General features: G+C 34.3%; 1 long non-coding RNA gene across 1 annotated transcript in view; it reads right to left on the minus strand.

The window, feature by feature from the left end:
• Window positions 1-1,442: 1,442 nt before the first annotated feature.
• Window positions 1,443-21,777, minus strand: part of LOC128640751 (uncharacterized) — a 51,600-nt gene continuing 31,265 nt past the window's right edge. Inside the window, exon 3 of the long non-coding RNA XR_008399386.1 lies at window positions 1,443-1,659. This is a non-coding gene — a long non-coding RNA (uncharacterized LOC128640751). The remainder of the gene's footprint in view (window positions 1,660-21,777) is intronic.

Genomic DNA, 21,777 nt, shown 5'->3' on the forward strand with positions numbered 1-21,777 from the left:
TTGGCAAGTCAACTGCAAGAGCTCTGCAAGTCTATTGTCAATTTCTGGGAAGTCAACTGCAAGAGCTCTGCAAGTTTGTTGTCAATTTCTGGCAAGTCAACTGCAAGAGCTCTGCAAGTGTCTAGTCAATTTCTGGCAAGTTAACAGCAAGAGCTCTGCAAGATAATTGCAAATTTCTGACAAGTCAATAGCAAGAGCTCTGCAAGTCTGCTGCAAATTTCTGACAAGTCAACAGCAATAGCCCTTCAAATCTGCAGCAAATTTCTCACAATTTAACAGCAAGAGCCATTCAAGTCTACTGCAAAAGCTCTGCAAGTCTTTTACAAATCTCTAGCAAGTCAACTGCAAATCTTTAGCATATCTCTGGCACATATATCACAATTAAGAGCAGTGTCTGCCACAAGGGCACTACAAATTTACTATTATTTACGTCAATCATATTTACAAATTAATAATAAAATGTTTTTTTCCTGCAAAAGTTTATCTATGTAAGTTGTTTGTAAGAATTTAATTGATCTTAAAGTTGTATCCATGCATTATCTGAGGTAATATATATTCATATATAAAACTAATATTGTGACCGGTAATATATTAAAGGGACACTAAACCCACATTTTTTCTTTAATGATTCAGACAAAGCATGTAATTTTAAGCAATTTTCTAGCTTACTCCTATTATCAGTTTTTTTCAGTTTTCTTCCTATTTTTATTCGAAAAAGCAGGAAAGTAAGTTCAAGAGACCATTTTTGGTTCAGCACAAGGGTATCGCTTGCTGATTGGTGGCTAAATGTAGCTACCAATATGTAAGCGCTACCCAGGTGCTAAAACAAAAATGGGCCAGCTCCTAATCTTACATTTCTGCTTTTTCAAATAAAGATAGCAAGAGAACGAAGAAAAAAATGATAATAGGAGTACATTAGAAAATAGCATGCTCTATCTGAATCATAAAAGCAAAACAATGGGTTTAGTATCCCTTTAAGTTGAATACTTGATGTATTCTTATATTAGAGCTATATTATAACACTAATATCATTATCTCAGGTACAGTATGGCCCCTTTTTACAGCACACCCCTTTAAGGCATTCCACTTATAAATCAGTCTTCAGTTCTGCCCATCGTTATTATGTTTCATGTTCTTATCTCCCTTTCAGTCTTTTTTGTCCATCATTTTAATTGATTATTTTCTTTATGAATATTTGTTTTACAGATATCTCCATATCTGTGCATATATAAAAAATAATTATTGTATATAACTAACTGCAATTGTTACCAGAAGTTAAACTAGGAAAATCATATTTATTTTTTATTGATTTCATACTTTTACTGATTTTAATAAAATTAGCCTTTGCCTGTCTGGTAAATATGATCTGTTAACCTCAATACTGTATGAAGATAAAAATATTCACCAAAAAATCCTTTAGAAACTCCATAAAAACAACAGCATTGACTCTTACAAAAGTAATTTAAACTTTTATTAGGCTTCAAATTTTCCAGGTATTAAAACATTTTAAATATGACATTGTAATAAACCAGAGAATAACTTATAGTATAGGCCTAGGGTACAAGTATAATGCAGATGCACAATAATGTTGACAGAACAACAAAAATATAATATGATGTCCATCTGTATCTGTTCTATGATCTTGAATTTGGCACCGGCCTGTAAAAATAAAAACAAATATTACATAAACATGGGCATTCTGTGCTAATTGCTTAGTCTACAGCAGAACTTTAATTTGTAAAAACTAAAAAAGTAAATCTGACAAAAAAAATAACACGCCTTTATTTCAACTTCAAGGTTGTGATGAATACTAAAAAATAATTGCATTTTTAACTTCCATAAATTCAATGCAATTTCCATCTAGATATTAACATATTTGGTCACGTTCCTTCCTAATCAAACAGATCACTACCTGCCAATGGGATGCTTAGAACCTATACTTTAACCCCTTAAAGACTAGCAACGTACCCTGTACATCACTCGTCTTTGAATAGGGAAGTGCTATTAAATGCACAGTCTCGCCGCCAGTGTTGAGGCCACGCTATTTACGACAAGAAGGGAGGGTATAATAGCGCAGTACCGCCACTCGTGGCGGGACACGTGCTATTTAAAAAAATAAAACCCTCAATGAGCGGCAACATACATGGTACATCTCAGTCGTTAAAGGGTTACTATATTGAGACTTTTTTTCCTTAAGATATTTATATTTTACTTCTCTAGAAATCAATGTGCACTATTTGATACCCTATGTTGTAATTTAAATTTTTGGTTGTGTTCCTAGACTTTTGGAGATAAAAGAGGGAAAGTCACAATGTGCAGTTTATTTCCTTTTCAATTGTGTTTTTTTCCTTTTACAAAATATAAAGTAATATGCTATCTAGATGTGTCATATTCTAAATCTTCATATCCCCACTTCCCTTCCCAAAAGAAAATTATATAGCAGAGTAGCATTTAGTAAGACAGTATTGTATTTACTTCTGTGATACTCCCATGCTGTGTGAGGTGCTTGCTTATTTAAAGGGACATTAAACACTAAGAGCCAGATTACAAGTGAAGTGCTAAATATTGCTTGCATGCAAGCAATATTAGTGCTCCATTGAGTAATACCAGCGCCCGCTAATATTAGCTGGTATTACAACTCAAGTGTAAAATTACGCAAGCTCAGAATCTAAGTGCAGCGAAGGGGGTAAGTAGCTTAGCGATGCAGCAAATATAACACCCAACTCCGACCAACTTTACCCCCAAAATACTACCTAGTGCAATTATTTTATTAAAACATAAAAATAATACATTTTGTATTTTTTTTTAAATAAAATACACTACACTGTATTTTGGGGGCATTTGGGGCATATTTATAAAATTGACCAGAGATCTGATCACTGGTTAATTTTATAAGCGCTAGTTGCTACCAAAAACATATAGTAGCAATAACCAGACACTTCTAATGGCTGGTTATTTATTGCGTGCCTGCAAAAGGGCACATTTGCCCACTTGCGGGCACGCAATAAATTAGCGCTCCACTTGTAATCTAGCCCTAAATAAATGCTAGATAGAATGAAGCATTGAAAGAAAAGGTTAATCTGTGAATAACATGTAGATGTATTTTTGAAAGTTTTATTTGGTGTTTAAACATTAACAAACTTAGGCCTAGATTTAGAGTTCGGCGTTAGCCGTGAAAACCAGCGTTAGAGGCCCCTAACGCGGGTTTCTTACGGACTCCGGTATTTAGAGTTTATTTACCGACACTCCAAAATCACCTAACGCTGAAATTTCTACCGACACCTCAGACCCAGTAGTAAACATATACCGACAAAAAAAAATCCACTAATCAAATTAAAAATATTACACAAAGTACACTTACACTCATACAAACACTACACTATGTTTATTTTTCATATTTAATAATTTTTCATCAAAATACAAAGGATTAAAGTTGCGAGATCTCGGGTGTTTGAAAAAAAACAACACAAATCCATTTTCCCATTGACTTACATTGACACACGGGAAAAGACCCTCATATACCTACATCTAACTAATAACATTATCACAAAATACACTCATCGATGCATACAAACAATATACACCACATGACATACACAAAATATTTATTTATTACAAAAAGAACACGATTTAGTTACTTTTTCACACAAGCTCATGACGTCACTCACTTTACGAGGAAAACCAGTCTTAGAAAAAAAAAAAAATTTTTTTTAGAGCCTCCATTGACTTCTATTGGGAAGACGTGCTCGTGCACGCGAAACCCTCATTTCCCTAACGCACGCAAATAGCGTAGACAGAAAAACTCCAAATACCAGCGCTAGAAAAAACATGATTTTATGCGTTAGACCCAGCTATGATAAATAGATCAAGAAATGACTATTTCCCTATGGTGGATTTATGGATTTTAATTATTGAATATTCACAACACCATTAATTTTTTCTCACACTTTTAGATTACATCAACTACAAATAAACATCACTAGTAACACATTATTATTTAAATAAAATTACATTTAAACTTTAAAAAAAATTCATTAAACATTTCTGGATTCACAAACAGTACACAATGGCAAACACCTCTCATTTACCTTTATTATTGCATTTCAGTTATTCAACTCATATGCTTTCAGCAACTGCATATCTACATAGGCTTAACACATGATCACTCATGGATGCACATATATTACTTTTAACATTCACTCATACATGTGCATTCAAATGATGGGGGAAAAACACATTACATTCTCTAGAGGAATCACAAAACACAACATATGGATTTTACTGTACTTTTAACATCATGATTCCATCACCAGAAACCATTAGGAATTACGTACAACAAGAACATCATTACACCAGATTACAGATGTCACTTTATGGGAAGGAACAACAATGCCAGACCGCTATATAGAAGTCAGCATATGTGGGACACAATCACAATATATACGTATATGTACATAACACGCATCACCCATCACGCAACCACAAAGCACACATTTATATTTTATTCAGCACACAATAACAATGTAGCACAATACAACAACACAATGAGGATTTATGAACTACATAGGCAGGTTAATAATATCATGACGTCATTAGAAGATTCAACCATACACATCACAGATTCACCACTGTACCGCCCCTTTAGGAACTTTAACACTCAATACTACAATACAACATATACGTAAACAACAGTTTGGAACAGAATTATTATGGAAATTTCAATGGGACAATTAAGAAATATTGTCAGATCGCAAATCACTTATATATATATAATACTACAGATGACAGCCGGAAGTTATTCAGTATTAGTGCCATTTGAATGGAAAGCATACAATATTTACAGCTCGGCAATCACTTATATATACAATACTACAGATGACAGCCGGAAGTTCTTCAGTATTAGTGCCATTTGAAAGGGACGCATACAATATTGACATCTCGGCAATCACTTATATATACAATACTACAGATGACAGCCGGAAGTTCTTCAGTATTAGTGCCATTTGAAAGGGACGCATACAATATTGACATCTCGGCAATCACTTATATATACAATACTACAGATGACAGCCGGAAGTTCTTCAGCATTAGTGCGATTTTTATGGGACGCATACAATATTGACAGCTCGGCAATCACTTATATATACAATACTACAGATGGCAGACGGGAAGTTCGGAATTATTATTGCGATTTGAAAGGGACGCATACAATATTGACAGCTCGGCAATCACTTATATATACAATACTACAGATGGCAGACGGGAAGTTCGGAATTATTATTGCGATTTTAAAGGGACGCATACAATATTGACATCTCGACAATCACTTATATATACAATACTACAGATGGCAGACGGGAAGTTCTGAATTATTATTGCGATTTTAAAGGGACGCGTACAATATTGACAGCTCGGCAATCACTTATATATACAATACTACAGATGGCAGACGGGAAGTTCGGAATTATTATTGAGATTTTAAAGGGACGCGTACAATATTGACATCTCGACAATCACTTATATATACAATACTACAGATGGCAGATGTTACTTTATCGTTTACAAACAATGTTGCAGCAACATTGATCGATCACATTCGATGCACATTATACACAACTATGCACTTTCATTCATGTTAGCCTGGACGTGTGCTTGTTACTATAAGATCGCGTTTAAGAAATATTGATTACGCATATAATCAAACATTACAAACATGCACTGTATGTGTGATATTTGACACTTTCACATTGAGAATCATTGTTTGAAAATAAAATTTCAGCAAACAACAAATAAACGCCCACTGTGAAAGCATTCGCGCCGCTCACATACAAACAGGTGAATACAATCAGCAATCATTACAAACTCACTACCATTGGACTAATTGTACTATAAATCCCCCAAACAACATGGCCAATGCATCACTTGTGATCCACATCAGATAAAGTGCTTACCTTGTTACGCTGTTTTGAAAGATGGATGACGATGACATGGTAGACGCTGCTGGTGCTGCTATTGATGAACTAGCTGTTGGTCGAATCAGGCAGCCTCGGCGGCTCAGACTGAGACGAAGGGGTCATCTGGTTCGAGGTCCTTGTGTCTACAGGGTGAGACCCACCTTGGAAAACATGAGTGACTGAGGTTTTTGATAAGTATCGGCTCGATCGCGAACAGCTCATTGGCCTTTACGATCTTCTTAAACCTCATTTGGAGCCACGTATAAGAATAAGGACTGCTGTTCCCGCCATGAGTAAGATGCTAAGCTGTCTATACGTCCTGGCCTCCGGGAGTTTTCAATCCGGAGAACTGTACATGCATGGCCTGGCTCAAGGTACATTCTCTGTGGTATTTGATAACTTTCTGGACGCCATGGTACGTATCAGTAAGCAATACATAGGATTCCCACAGAATGATGGTAATTGGAGGCGTCTGAAGCGGGAATTCTTTGATATTGCTCAATTGCCCAATGTCTTGGGAGCCATAGATTGTACCCACATTGCGCTGCGTGCTCCAATTGATGACTTGCCCTTCAGAAATCGCAAACTTTTTCATAGCCTCAACGTGCAGTATGTTTGTGACGCACGGATGAGGATTATGCATGTGTGTGCGAATTTTGCAGGTGCTTGTCATGATGCCCGCATCCTCTCTCTGTCGTCCCTGTGGAGACAGTTTGAGGAAAGACAAATGCCCCCTGGTTATCTCGTTGGTGAGTATTTGTGCACAACATGGTTAATTAGTTTGACAATTGCCACTGTAGTTTTAAAATGTTAGCGTCATGTTCAGCTATAGGATGCAATTTAACCATTTCTTATTTTCCGACGCTAATGTCTACTTTTAGTTCAATGCAGATATGTAGCATGTCATACCTTAAATGCTCAGAGAATGCAATGTAACCATGTATTTAGCATTTTACACAAGGTTTGTTTTAGGAGAAATACGCATATGTAGCATGTCTTAGCTGAAATGGGAAGATATTAGCTCATGCAATTTAACCATGTCATTGTCTCTTTCCGCTAATGTCTACTTTTAGTTCAATGGAGATATGTAGCATGTCTTACCTTAAATGCTCAGAGAATGCAATGTAACCATGTATTTAGCATTTTACACAAGGTTTGTTTTAGGAGAAATACGCATATGTAGCATGTCTTAGCTGAAATGGGAAGATATTAGCTCATGCAATTTAACCATGTCATTGTCTCTTTCCGCTAATGTGTACTTTTAGTTCAATGCAGATATGTAGCATGTCTTACCTTAAATGCTGAGATAGAGAATGCAATGTAACCATGTATTTAGCATTTTACACAAGGTTTGGTTTAGGAGAAATACGCATATGTAGCATGTCTTAGCTGAAATGGGAAGATATTAGCTCATGCAATTTAACCATGTCATTGTCTCTTTCCGCTAATGTGTACTTTTAGTTCAATGCAGATATGTAGCATGTCTTACCTTAAATGCTCAGATAGAGAATGCAATGTAACCATGTATTTAGCATTTTACACAAGGTTTGGTTTAGGAGAAATACGCATATGTAGCATGTCTTAGCTGAAATGGGAAGATACAGAATAATATAGAACTTGATTTTTTGATTTTTCAGAAAAAAATTTTTTATATGGATTATCGTGTACCCAAATTTATTTTTAAAACAATATACTATTTTAAGGATTCTGTTTGAATTATGTTCTGTTCATAATTTATAGGTGATTCTGGGTACATGAGCCGGCCTTGGCTCATTACCCCCCTTGCGTAGCCCGACTGATGTGTCTGAGGAGCGCTACAATAGGGCTCATAAGAGAACCAGGGCGGTGGTTGAAAGGATGTTCGGGCTCCTGAAGATGAGATTCAGGTGCCTGGACCGTTCTGGAGGAGCACTCCAGTACAACCCAAAGAAGGTGGCTAAGATTGTTGTAGCCTGTAGCGTCCTGCATAATATTGCACAGCGGGCTGGGATGCTGCAGGCCGTCCCGGTGGACAGAGACCTCCTCAGAGATGAGGAGGATGATCCTGTTCTAGAGGGGGAATTCCAGGACGAGGGACTCGATGACAGAGCAGACGTCATCAACCGCCACTTTAGACGGTAAAGAATAGAAGTTAGACTGTAGTATTTTCAATAGATGTGAACTCTAGGGAAATGACAAGTAGAGAATTGTGCAAACATGTTAGGATTGTTCATCAAATGTTAAAAAAAATTTTCATTTATTAATATAGGTGATGCTCTGGGCATTGGGTCCTGTAGCGAGTCTTTGCCACCTGGTTTTTAAAGAGGACATCAGATGGTAAGTAGAAATGTATGTACTGTTGCTGGCATGAATTGTACACAAATACATCATATGGCATACATTTTCAAAAATAGTATTTAGTTTACACATTACTTAAAATGTACATACTCAGAAAGGGATCCTCTAGAATGACTATGGTTCAATGTCACACATTAGAGGTTTGTTCTGCTCAATATGACTCATCTTCACACTTGATAGAAAATAACACAAGTTGATACACACGCTTAGTAAGCTAGTGACAGAAATTTATTATGAAATGGGGGGTGGGAGAGGGCTACAGAACTGATTCACACACTTGTATGAATTTTATTTAAAATATTTCTTCCATTAGGGAGATGACTTAATCTAAAGACTGAAAGGGAACAATTAGAAGCCTGACAGTGAAGATTGCCCAGACTGACAGTGGGAAAAAGCCAAGATTGAAATTGAAGTATACCAATGGGATCATGTCTGGCATTATCTTTCAATTCTGATGACCTTGAAAACCATACAAAGACATGTTCACATGGTAAGTGCAAACTATTTGATAGAATAAGGCTGTGGAGACATCCTATTGGAGACACTTAGATGATTTTCTAATTTTTAGATGGTATTTCCCTGTCCTCAATTTAATGAACTGATGAATAAGACACCTATTGAAGATCAACTGTTTAGCCCTAAATTGACTTTTAAAGACCATGCATTGTCCAGGTTGGTGTACCAATGCATGCTAGTGAAGACTGTTGAATATTAGTAGCTTACATACATTAGTCATATTTAGTTCTTTAGTAGATATTTAGGGATCACAATCAGACACTTAGATGATTTTACTTTTTTAGATGGTATTTCCCAGTCCTCTATTTAATGAACTGATGAATAAGACACCTATTGAAGATCAACTGTTTACCCCTGAATTGACTTTCAAAGACCATGCATTATCCAGGTTGGTGCATGCTAGTTAAGAATCACAGGAAGAATGTTGATTATTGTTAGCTTACATACATTAGTCATACTTATTTCATCATTAGATATTTAGGGATCACAATCAGAAAAAGGAATACATATTATAGTTGATATAGAGGTATTTGAATGGACATGAAATATTACATTTATGTTCAGCATACATATATTGTTGAAATGTGATATACATTATTATGCATAATTAGAAATTTGGATATTTAAATAGAATTTTGATTCAACAATATAATGGTGTATGTTTTGTATTTTTTTAAAATCAATTTAATAAATATCTTTAAAAAATGCTGAACAAAGTTAGAGCATAGACACAAGATGATTGTAAATGTTTTTTATGAATATTTGACAACGTGTGTATTAACTTTGTTCCATTTTTTTATTTGTCATTTCAGATTGGCATCTGATGACTTCCAGGAATATTTTTATTTTTTCAATAAACTTTTTTTATTTTTTATTTTTACATGTTAATAATAAACATTTTATTATTAAATACATTCTTTTGAACAGATTATAATAAATATCAATATAATCTGTCAATAAAAAAAAGTTTGACTCCCATGACTGGTAGTTGGCTATTTGACAAGCACATGCATAAGATCAAATAATGCATTAATATTAGAAAATCAACTGATTCCGAGAATATTACATTAAACTATCTTTTATAACATTAATTGGGGAGTGAGATCCTTCAATGCTTTTCTTTTGAAAATCGTAGATATTAAATTAATTTTGGATATGTAGTCAAAAAATTTTTTTTTAACTTTTAAGAAGGGGAAGTGGTTCAATTACATTAAAGTGACAGTGTTGTTGAATGTAAAATTAATTTTATAAGATCTTGTATCTTCCTTAGGTATCTCTAAACATTTTTTTGATAAATTATTTAAAACTTTACTTGTATAAATGGTAGGTCATTTAACTTGATATTTTTCACAAGCTAGTTATTGGATGCCAGGTTAATCTATGTAATTTTCTAGTGGAGTCATTTAACTATAGTTAGTAATATTATGTATTTTTAAAAATCTTACCTCTTGGGTTAGACATCAAATATCTATATATAATTTTAAGTCCCCTTTAGTTTATTTTGTCAATGTTAAATCAACATTCCAAATGTTTGGGTCCTTAAAGGGACATTCACAAAGTATATTGTGTATAGATTTTTAAAAATATCATAAAAGAATTTAAACATATTTATAAAGTAATATAGAATTACATTCAGTCTTTAAATATACTTTTCCAAAAATACATCAATGCACATATCTTAGTCAATTACATAAGGCATCTATATGCAACCAACAATCAGCATCAAAATAGCCTATGTAGATATGTATTTAATCCAAGAATATATATAATTACAATATAATGATTGAATAACAAAACATATTAAGTTGGTCAAATATTCGAATATTATACAAAATGCATACATAACATATAGCTTAATGTCCCTCTAAGCTGAAGGCTCAAAAATACCTCCTTTAATAAATATATTTCAGTCAGTGTGTAAAACAATCTAGAAGTTAATCTAAATTTGCTTTACTCATATGTTAGACTCATTTAGCAAAAGGAAGGTGCCTAGGTTTCTGATATTTTAAGCATTATTGTGAAATGTTTCTTTAAAGGGACATGAACTAAAAATATACTTAAAGGTAGACAGTTAAAACATTAATGATTTATACATTCTGAATGAGTATTCTATTTTAAGCAACTTTAAAAATTGTCTTGTATTATGAATGCTCCTTGTGATGTTGCTATCATTACTTTAAAATAAAGGCATTAAAAAGATAATTTATTTGCTTCAGTACTCTGGACAGAACTTGCTTGTTTTGTTTGGAATAATTGATCCAACAATCGTCAAGGACAACCCAGGTTTTTTGGAAACAATTGTCCGTAATATAAAATATCATTATTGATTTGCAAAGAAAGATAACAAGATAATTGTTAACATTTGATAATCGGATTAAATTATAAAGTTGATTAACATTTCATTCTCAATCTGAATCACCAATGCTAAATTTGTTTGGACAGTGTCCCTTTAAGAGCTTTAAATAGTGTATTTACTTATCTTCCTATCTTGACATACTTTGCTTGAAAAGCATATCGAGATCGGCTCAGTAGATGAAGATTGGTGGATGCACAGAGCTGCCTTATGTGATTGGCTCAACCATGTGCATTGAAATTTCTTCTGTTGAGGATATATAAATACTAAGAGAAATTGATTTACATTTTAAAGTCTAAACAATCTTCTATCTCTACAGATCATTTGATACAATTGTTTGTTTGTAATGTCTATTTAAAAATAAAGACGCCATTGCACAATAACATATATGAGCACTTCAGAGAAATACAAGCTCGAGGTTTATTTGCTAACAAACCTGTAGTTTAACATTTATAAACAGAAATTAGTTCAACACCTCTGATTGTAACAAAAATAGAACCCAATAATCGAAAAAACAGAAAGGCTGATGAAATAAGTGTTAAAACTTCACCTTTAATTGAAATTCCGTGAGTAAAAAACAAAGGCACAGCACACAGACCTGACTACCGCTGACGCGTTTCCTGCCCTATTGGGCACTTCATCAGAGCTACCTAACAGGTGTGTAAGGACTCCTTAAAAACAGGATGTAAGCCCTGCACACCTGCTGCATAATTAATTATAACAAAAAATGGAAATTTTGTGTGTATTGTGAAATAAACATCCAATCCAACGTGTAAAACAATAATAAACATTATGCATAATAAATAAACTTGAAAATATCGATCATAAACAAAAAAATATATACATTATTATACACTAAGACTATGCTTTCATATAAAATTGTATCATTCAATAGGCACATTAAAAACGATAGTACAATTCAATGTGTGGGGGATAACGATTCTTACTGTAACTAAATACATGAATATTCGTCAATTAATAACATCCCAGTGTACTGAAGTTAATTTAAACATGTTGAAAACATATAATATGGAAATACAAAGAGGGAACTGATATTCTAATATACCTTAGTAAATAAACGATGTGAAATGTACATTGTATATACATATATTAGGTAACACACAGAGAGCATAAGCAGTTAAGTTTACCAATGTGTATTACATCATATAAAAGTCAAATGCTATAAAGTATAAACACATTCAAAAAACACATACTGCCTGCTCTCCGGGTGACCAAACTTGAATAGTTTATCACTAAGATTTTATATATAATCTGGGCGATATCAGAATTTATATCTATTATAAGATCCAGATCCTAGGTCTATGTATTGTCAATGAACAATTTGATGTCACTTATTTTATTAATACCAAAAGGAGCACCAGTTTTTAAAGTGTGAATCCAGTAAACTTCTCGTTTACTCAGTGCTGCATATCTATTGCCTCCTCTGGGTCCTAGTTTAACTACCTCAATCCCTTGGAATGTAAAACCAGCTGAACTATTTCCATGTAAAGCAAAGTGCTTAGCCACAGGGGTTTTGGGAATTTCTGCTTCCAGGGAAAGTAAATGCTCTCTTATGCGATCTTTGAGCATTCTAGATGTTAACCCTGTATATTGATAATTACAAGACTTGCAGGTCAAAAGATATATAACAAAAGTAGAAGTGCAAGTAATATGCTCTTTAATCTTAAATGTTTGTCCTGTACAAGTCGAGGTAAAAGTATCGCCACATGTGACATAGCTACAACTCTTACAAGGTCTGACATTGCATTTATAAAAGCCTGGTTTAGATGTTAACCAATTAGTTGACTGTGTGGTGTGTAAGCTCTTCTTGCTAAAATCCTTTCTAGCCATATCACCAATGGTTTTAGCTTTACGAGAGATAAAATTACATTTACTAGAGATGTGTTTTAGATCTGAATCCCTATCTAGGATTGGTAATCTATTCCTAATAATTCTACTGATGTCATCAAATTGTCTGCTATAAGATGTAATAAAATTCACACCATCTTTTAATCCAATATCTTTAACCTTATCTTTCAGTAGACTATTTCTATCAAAATTACTCACTTGTTCCGATATCTTCAACAAACTTTGTTCATCATAGCCTCTCTCTTTCAGTCTAATAGTTAGATCTTCTGCATGTTTCTTATAACTCTCTATGTTGCTACAATTCCTCCGTAATCTGATATATTGACCTTTTGGTATCCCCTTTTTTAAGTGAAATGGGTGGCAAGAATCTGCTCTAAGAATAGTATTACCAGAGATCTCTTTCCTAAAGACCTCAGTAACAATGCCCTCTGCACTGTGACTAAGTTTAACATCTAAATATGGTATGGCATCCTTAGAGTGACTAAATGTAAAACTTAAGTTAGCATCATTCTGATTTAGATATTGCACAAATTTAACTAAGATTCTATCGTCTCCACTCCATAATAAAAGCATATCATCTATAAAGCGTGTATAATAGGTGATATGCTTCTTAAATGGATTTGCAACATTGAACAATTTTTTGTCCTCAAATTCAGCTAAAACACATCTCTAGTAAATGTAATTTTATCTCTCGTAAAGCTAAAACCATTGGTGATATGGCTAGAAAGGATTTTAGCAAGAAGAGCTTACACACCACACAGTCAACTAATTGGTTAACATCTAAACCAGGCTTTTATAAATGCAATGTCAGACCTTGTAAGAGTTGTAGCTATGTCACATGTGGCGATACTTTTACCTCGACTTGTACAGGACAAACATTTAAGATTAAAGAGCATATTACTTGCACTTCTACTTTTGTTATATATCTTTTGACCTGCAAGTCTTGTAATTATCAATATACAGGGTTAACATCTAGAATGCTCAAAGATCGCATAAGAGAGCATTTACTTTCCCTGGAAGCAGAAATTCCCAAAACCCCTGTGGCTAAGCACTTTGCTTTACATGGAAATAGTTCAGCTGGTTTTACATTCCAAGGGATTGAGGTAGTTAAACTAGGACCCAGAGGAGGCAATAGATATGCAGCACTGAGTAAACGAGAAGTTTACTGGATTCACACTTTAAAAACTGGTGCTCCTTTTGGTATTAATAAAATAAGTGACATCAAATTGTTCATTGACAATACATAGACCTAGGATCTGGATCTTATAATAGATATAAATTCTGATATCGCCCAGATTATATATAAAATCTTAGTGATAAACTATTCAAGTTTGGTCACCCGGAGAGCAGGCAGTATGTGTTTTTTGAATGTGTTTATACTTTATAGCATTTGACTTTTATATGATGTAATACACATTGGTAAACTTAACTGCTTATGCTCTCTGTGTGTTACCTAATATATGTATATACAATGTACATTTCACATCGTTTATTTACTAAGGTATATTAGAATATCAGTTCCCTCTTTGTATTTCCATATTATATGTTTTCAACATGTTTAAATTAACTTCAGTACACTGGGATGTTATTAATTGACGAATATTCATGTATTTAGTTACAGTAAGAATCGTTATCCCCCACACATTGAATTGTACTATCGTTTTTAATGTGCCTATTGAATGATACAATTTTGTATGAAAGCATAGTCTTAGTGTATAATAATGTATATATTTTTTTGTTTATGATCGATATTTTCAAGTTTATTTATTATGCATAATGTTTATTATTGTTTTACACGTTGGATTGGATGTTTATTTCACAATACACACAAAATTTCCATTTTTGTTATAATTAATTATGCAGCAGGTGTGCAGGGCTTACATCCTGTTTTTAAGGAGTCCTTACACACCTGTTAGGTAGCTCTGATGAAGTGCCCAATAGGGCAGGAAACGCGTCAGCGGTAGTCAGGTCTGTGTGCTGTGCCTTTGTTTTTTACTCACGGAATTTCAATTAAAGGTGAAGTTTTAACACTTATTTCATCAGCCTTTCTGTTTTTTCGATTATTGGGTTCTATTTTTGTTACAATCAGAGGTGTTGAACTAATTTCTGTTTACTTATCATTACAAACGAGGGCTTAGCAGGGGAGCCCTTCTCAACACCTGTGTAACAAGCCGTGATGCTGCTATGAACACAGGCAGTATCTGTGACTGTTGCTACAAATGCGCTACTAACAGTGAATATAACAGTTCCGTTTTCCTGGATCTCATCTGACATTGGATCTCATCTGACATTGGATTTCATTCTCAGAATCAAGTGAGTTTGTTATTGCTAGAACTGTCTAGCTTATGTTTTATTTATAACGATGAGTCTTGCGAATGTAAGGGGTTAACGGTCTTGGTAATCAATTGCAACAATCAACACAGGTTTACTACAATTGTTTCATAATTGGACAAAGCGATACATTGTTTCAGCTAGCACACACGAATATAATGTGCTGCTCATTTAACATTATTTTTTGCTTTTGATCCTTGCATTGAATTGCACAGCCCGAGCTGTCTGTTTGTTTAACATTTATAAACAGAAATTAGTTCAACACCTCTGATTGTAACAAAAATAGAACCCAATAATCGAAAAAACAGAAAGGCTGATGAAATAAGTGTTAAAACTTCACCTTTAATTGAAATTCCGTGAGTAAAAAACAAAGGCACAGCACACAGACCTGACTACCGCTGACGCGTTTCCTGCCCTATTGGGCACTTCATCAGAGCTACCTAACAGGTGTGTAAGGACTCCTTAAAAACAGGATGTAAGCCCTGCACACCTGCTGCATAATTAATTATAACAAAAAATGGAAATTTTGTGTGTATTGTGAAATAAACATCCAATCCAACGTGTAAAACAATAATAAACATTATGCATAATAAATAAACTTGAAAATATCGATCATAAACAAAAAAATATATACATTATTATACACTAAGACTATGCTTTCATATAAAATTGTATCATTCAATAGGCACATTAAAAACGATAGTACAATTCAATGTGTGGGGGATAACGATTCTTACTGTAACTAAATACATGAATATTCGTCAATTAATAACATCCCAGTGTACTGAAGTTAATTTAAACATGTTGAAAACATATAATATGGAAATACAAAGAGGGAACTGATATTCTAATATACCTTAGTAAATAAACGATGTGAAATGTACATTGTATATACATATATTAGGTAACACACAGAGAGCATAAGCAGTTAAGTTTACCAATGTGTATTACATCATATAAAAGTCAAATGCTATAAAGTATAAACACATTCAAAAAACACATACTGCCTGCTCTCCGGGTGACCAAACTTGAATAGTTTATCACTAAGATTTTATATATAATCTGGGCGATATCAGAATTTATATCTATTATAAGATCCAGATCCTAGGTCTATGTATTGTCAATGAACAATTTGATGTCACTTATTTTATTAATACCAAAAGGAGCACCAGTTTTTAAAGTGTGAATCCAGTAAACTTCTCGTTTACTCAGTGCTGCATATCTATTGCCTCCTCTGGGTCCTAGTTTAACTACCTCAATCCCTTGGAATGTAAAACCAGCTGAACTATTTCCATGTAAAGCAAAGTGCTTAGCCACAGGGGTTTTGGGAATTTCTGCTTCCAGGGAAAGTAAATGCTCTCTTATGCGATCTTTGAGCATTCTAGATGTTAACCCTGTATATTGATAATTACAAGACTTGCAGGTCAAAAGATATATAACAAAAGTAGAAGTGCAAGTAATATGCTCTTTAATCTTAAATGTTTGTCCTGTACAAGTCGAGGTAAAAGTATCGCCACATGTGACATAGCTACAACTCTTACAAGGTCTGACATTGCATTTATAAAAGCCTGGTTTAGATGTTAACCAATTAGTTGACTGTGTGGTGTGTAAGCTCTTCTTGCTAAAATCCTTTCTAGCCATATCACCAATGGTTTTAGCTTTACGAGAGATAAAATTACATTTACTAGAGATGTGTTTTAGATCTGAATCCCTATCTAGGATTGGTAATCTATTCCTAATAATTCTACTGATGTCATCAAATTGTCTGCTATAAGATGTAATAAAATTCACACCATCTTTTAATCCAATATCTTTAACCTTATCTTTCAGTAGACTATTTCTATCAAAATTACTCACTTGTTCCGATATCTTCAACAAACTTTGTTCATCATAGCCTCTCTCTTTCAGTCTAATAGTTAGATCTTCTGCATGTTTCTTATAACTCTCTATGTTGCTACAATTCCTCCGTAATCTGATATATTGACCTTTTGGTATCCCCTTTTTTAAGTGAAATGGGTGGCAAGAATCTGCTCTAAGAATAGTATTACCAGAGATCTCTTTCCTAAAGACCTCAGTAACAATGCCCTCTGCACTGTGACTAAGTTTAACATCTAAATATGGTATGGCATCCTTAGAGTGACTAAATGTAAAACTTAAGTTAGCATCATTCTGATTTAGATATTGCACAAATTTAACTAAGATTCTATCGTCTCCACTCCATAATAAAAGCATATCATCTATAAAGCGTGTATAATAGGTGATATGCTTCTTAAATGGATTTGCAACATTGAACAATTTTTTGTCCTCAAATTCAGCTAAAACACATCTCTAGTAAATGTAATTTTATCTCTCGTAAAGCTAAAACCATTGGTGATATGGCTAGAAAGGATTTTAGCAAGAAGAGCTTACACACCACACAGTCAACTAATTGGTTAACATCTAAACCAGGCTTTTATAAATGCAATGTCAGACCTTGTAAGAGTTGTAGCTATGTCACATGTGGCGATACTTTTACCTCGACTTGTACAGGACAAACATTTAAGATTAAAGAGCATATTACTTGCACTTCTACTTTTGTTATATATCTTTTGACCTGCAAGTCTTGTAATTATCAATATACAGGGTTAACATCTAGAATGCTCAAAGATCGCATAAGAGAGCATTTACTTTCCCTGGAAGCAGAAATTCCCAAAACCCCTGTGGCTAAGCACTTTGCTTTACATGGAAATAGTTCAGCTGGTTTTACATTCCAAGGGATTGAGGTAGTTAAACTAGGACCCAGAGGAGGCAATAGATATGCAGCACTGAGTAAACGAGAAGTTTACTGGATTCACACTTTAAAAACTGGTGCTCCTTTTGGTATTAATAAAATAAGTGACATCAAATTGTTCATTGACAATACATAGACCTAGGATCTGGATCTTATAATAGATATAAATTCTGATATCGCCCAGATTATATATAAAATCTTAGTGATAAACTATTCAAGTTTGGTCACCCGGAGAGCAGGCAGTATGTGTTTTTTGAATGTGTTTATACTTTATAGCATTTGACTTTTATATGATGTAATACACATTGGTAAACTTAACTGCTTATGCTCTCTGTGTGTTACCTAATATATGTATATACAATGTACATTTCACATCGTTTATTTACTAAGGTATATTAGAATATCAGTTCCCTCTTTGTATTTCCATATTATATGTTTTCAACATGTTTAAATTAACTTCAGTACACTGGGATGTTATTAATTGACGAATATTCATGTATTTAGTTACAGTAAGAATCGTTATCCCCCACACATTGAATTGTACTATCGTTTTTAATGTGCCTATTGAATGATACAATTTTGTATGAAAGCATAGTCTTAGTGTATAATAATGTATATATTTTTTTGTTTATGATCGATATTTTCAAGTTTATTTATTATGCATAATGTTTATTATTGTTTTACACGTTGGATTGGATGTTTATTTCACAATACACACAAAATTTCCATTTTTTGTTATAATTAATTATGCAGCAGGTGTGCAGGGCTTACATCCTGTTTTTAAGGAGTCCTTACACACCTGTTAGGTAGCTCTGATGAAGTGCCCAATAGGGCAGGAAACGCGTCAGCGGTAGTCAGGTCTGTGTGCTGTGCCTTTGTTTTTTACTCACGGAATTTCAATTAAAGGTGAAGTTTTAACACTTATTTCATCAGCCTTTCTGTTTTTTCGATTATTGGGTTCTATTTTTGTTACAATCAGAGGTGTTGAACTAATTTCTGTTTACTTATCATTACAAACGAGGGCTTAGCAGGGGAGCCCTTCTCAACACCTGTGTAACAAGCCGTGATGCTGCTATGAACACAGGCAGTATCTGTGACTGTTGCTACAAATTGCGCTACTAACAGTGAATATAACAGTTCCGTTTTCCTGGATCTCATCTGACATTGGATCTCATCTGACATTGGATTTCATTCTCAGAATCAAGTGAGTTTGTTATTGCTAGAACTGTCTAGCTTATGTTTTATTTATAACGATGAGTCTTGCGAATGTAAGGGGTTAACGGTCTTGGTAATCAATTGCAACAATCAACACAGGTTTACTACAATTGTTTCATAATTGGACAAAGCGATACATTGTTTCAGCTAGCACACACGAATATAATGTGCTGCTCATTTAACATTATTTTTTGCTTTTGATCCTTGCATTGAATTGCACAGCCCGAGCTGTCTGTTTGTTTAACATTTATAAACAGATTATCAAAGTTAATGACATTCTAACCTGAATTTGAACATTAAGAAATATTGCGTGGGAAACGCATCTTGAAACACCAGATTAGCATCTTTAAACATTAGTCTAATGTCACGCAATAGCACACAATCAATGTGCATTATAAAGACATTTAATAGAGCAATGTCAATAATTCTCAATAAGTCAACAAATTTTTTTTATTTTTTTTTTTTATGAGTCAAGTACGTTTTATATAATAAATAGAGGCTTAGCAGATAGGATACAAGTTTATGATATTCATAATTTGCAGATATTACTATATTAAAAAGATACTGTATTCAAAATGTATTCTGTACACAAAAGGCAACATTAAACATCAACAGAGGGCATCTATTGGCAAATGAGTGGGAAGTTAACAGTACAGATGATTTGGTTTGTTACTATAATAATTATCATTATTTATTGGTATAGCACCACAAAATTCCGTAATTTCAGTTTAAACATTTTTTTTTTTTTTTTTTTTTTTTCAAACAAGCTTTATTGAGGAAAAAAAAAAGATATGATATCTATTACAGAGATGTATCACAGTCTGCACAAAATTAAAAACAGCAATAACATGGAGCTCATGAGGTCCGGGAATAGTTCTAGATAGGGACGTTTTTATCGTAGTTTCGTTATTAAAGAGTCCCAAGTTCATGTCCTCTGCAGTTGGATAAGTCTCTCCGCCTGGTGAAAGCTTGTAGGAGTTTTCTTTTTTTTATTTTTTTATTTTAAGAACAAAACATTCAACTTTTAAAAACAGTTAAACCATGCTGCTTGCTAGTCGATGCTACATTCGTTATTGTAAAACAAGATCTCTAAACCTTACTTCTACAAATGAGGCTGGGTGCGCTGGTGTTTCCTTTTCGAGTAGTGTCGAAATGTTGAAGTACATTATGTCAGTCTTGGCCAATGTTCTACATGTTTCCCGGGAGCTGTGGGTTATATTGTTCTGTTTGTGATTGGGTGTCTGGGATTCTGGTCATATCAATATGTCAGTGTCCTGTTAGGGGTGTCAAGTCTAATATGGTGTTTGTAGTGGTGTAAGTATATGTTTCCCAGTATAAGGTCAGTGCACAGTAAAAATCCATTCTGTCGGTAATAGTATAGTGGTATCTTTCCAGGGACAGGAGGTATGTAACATTCTGGGACCAGTCCTGTTTGGACGGGGTTTTGCTCTGTTTCCATAGTCTTGGGATCAGTTGTTTTGCGCTGCTAAGCATGATGTATAGTAGGGTGGATTTATATTTACACTTGATCTTGGGGGGTTTATTTAATAACAACGTTAGGGGGTCAAAGGGGATCTTTTGTGAGAGGACTTTCTGTATTTCTTCATGTACGTCCCGCCAAAAGGGCTGGAGTATAGGGCATTCCCACCATATATGGTATAACGTGCCCCTCTGTTTGCAGTTTCTCCAGCAGAGGGGATCTGAATGTTGAAACATTCTTGCCAATCTGCTTGGGTATAAGTACCATCTCCCTAACAGTTTCATATTTGTTTCAGTGATTCCCATTGATGAGGGTGCTTTGCCCATTTGTTGAAAGATGGTGTTCCAGGTTTCTGTGGGGATTGTGGTGCCTATCTCTGCTTCCCATGTCTTAGTGTAAGAGGGCAAGTGTTTGGAATGCACTGCTGTTAAAATCCTATATATCTTAGATAGTATTCCCTTTATTGCTGCTGGGGAGTGGCATAATTGTTCAATGGGGGAAAGACCTCTAGTCAGGTTGGGCTTATCTTTGTGATGGGAGAGGAAGTGTGATAATTGGAAGTATTCAAACCATCTATTGAAATACGTTATATTTTTGTCCATTAAGGATGTTTTAGGCAGTATAACCCCCTTATCTATCACGGAGCATATTGGTAAGCCTGCATCGATGGAATAGGAGCCTTCTGCCCACATGTGTCCTAGTGGTGGATAGTCACCATTGTGGCAAAGGGGGGTCAATGGCGAGGGGATTGTAGATATGTGTCTTTGGGACTTTACCTGACTGTCCCATGTGCCTAACGTATCTGTCACCAACGAGGAGGCAAATATAGGACACTGTCTGTGTTGTTTATGTGTCCAGCATAAGGCCCCTAGACTCTGTGAGTCTGCTAGTTCGTGTTCTAGTTTCACCCATTCTTTATTTCGTGCATTTTTGCACCAATCTATTATTCTAG

Source organism: Bombina bombina, chromosome 1 (assembly GCF_027579735.1).
Source record: "Bombina bombina isolate aBomBom1 chromosome 1, aBomBom1.pri, whole genome shotgun sequence".
In the NCBI taxonomy this organism is placed as follows: Eukaryota; Metazoa; Chordata; class Amphibia; order Anura; family Bombinatoridae; genus Bombina; species Bombina bombina.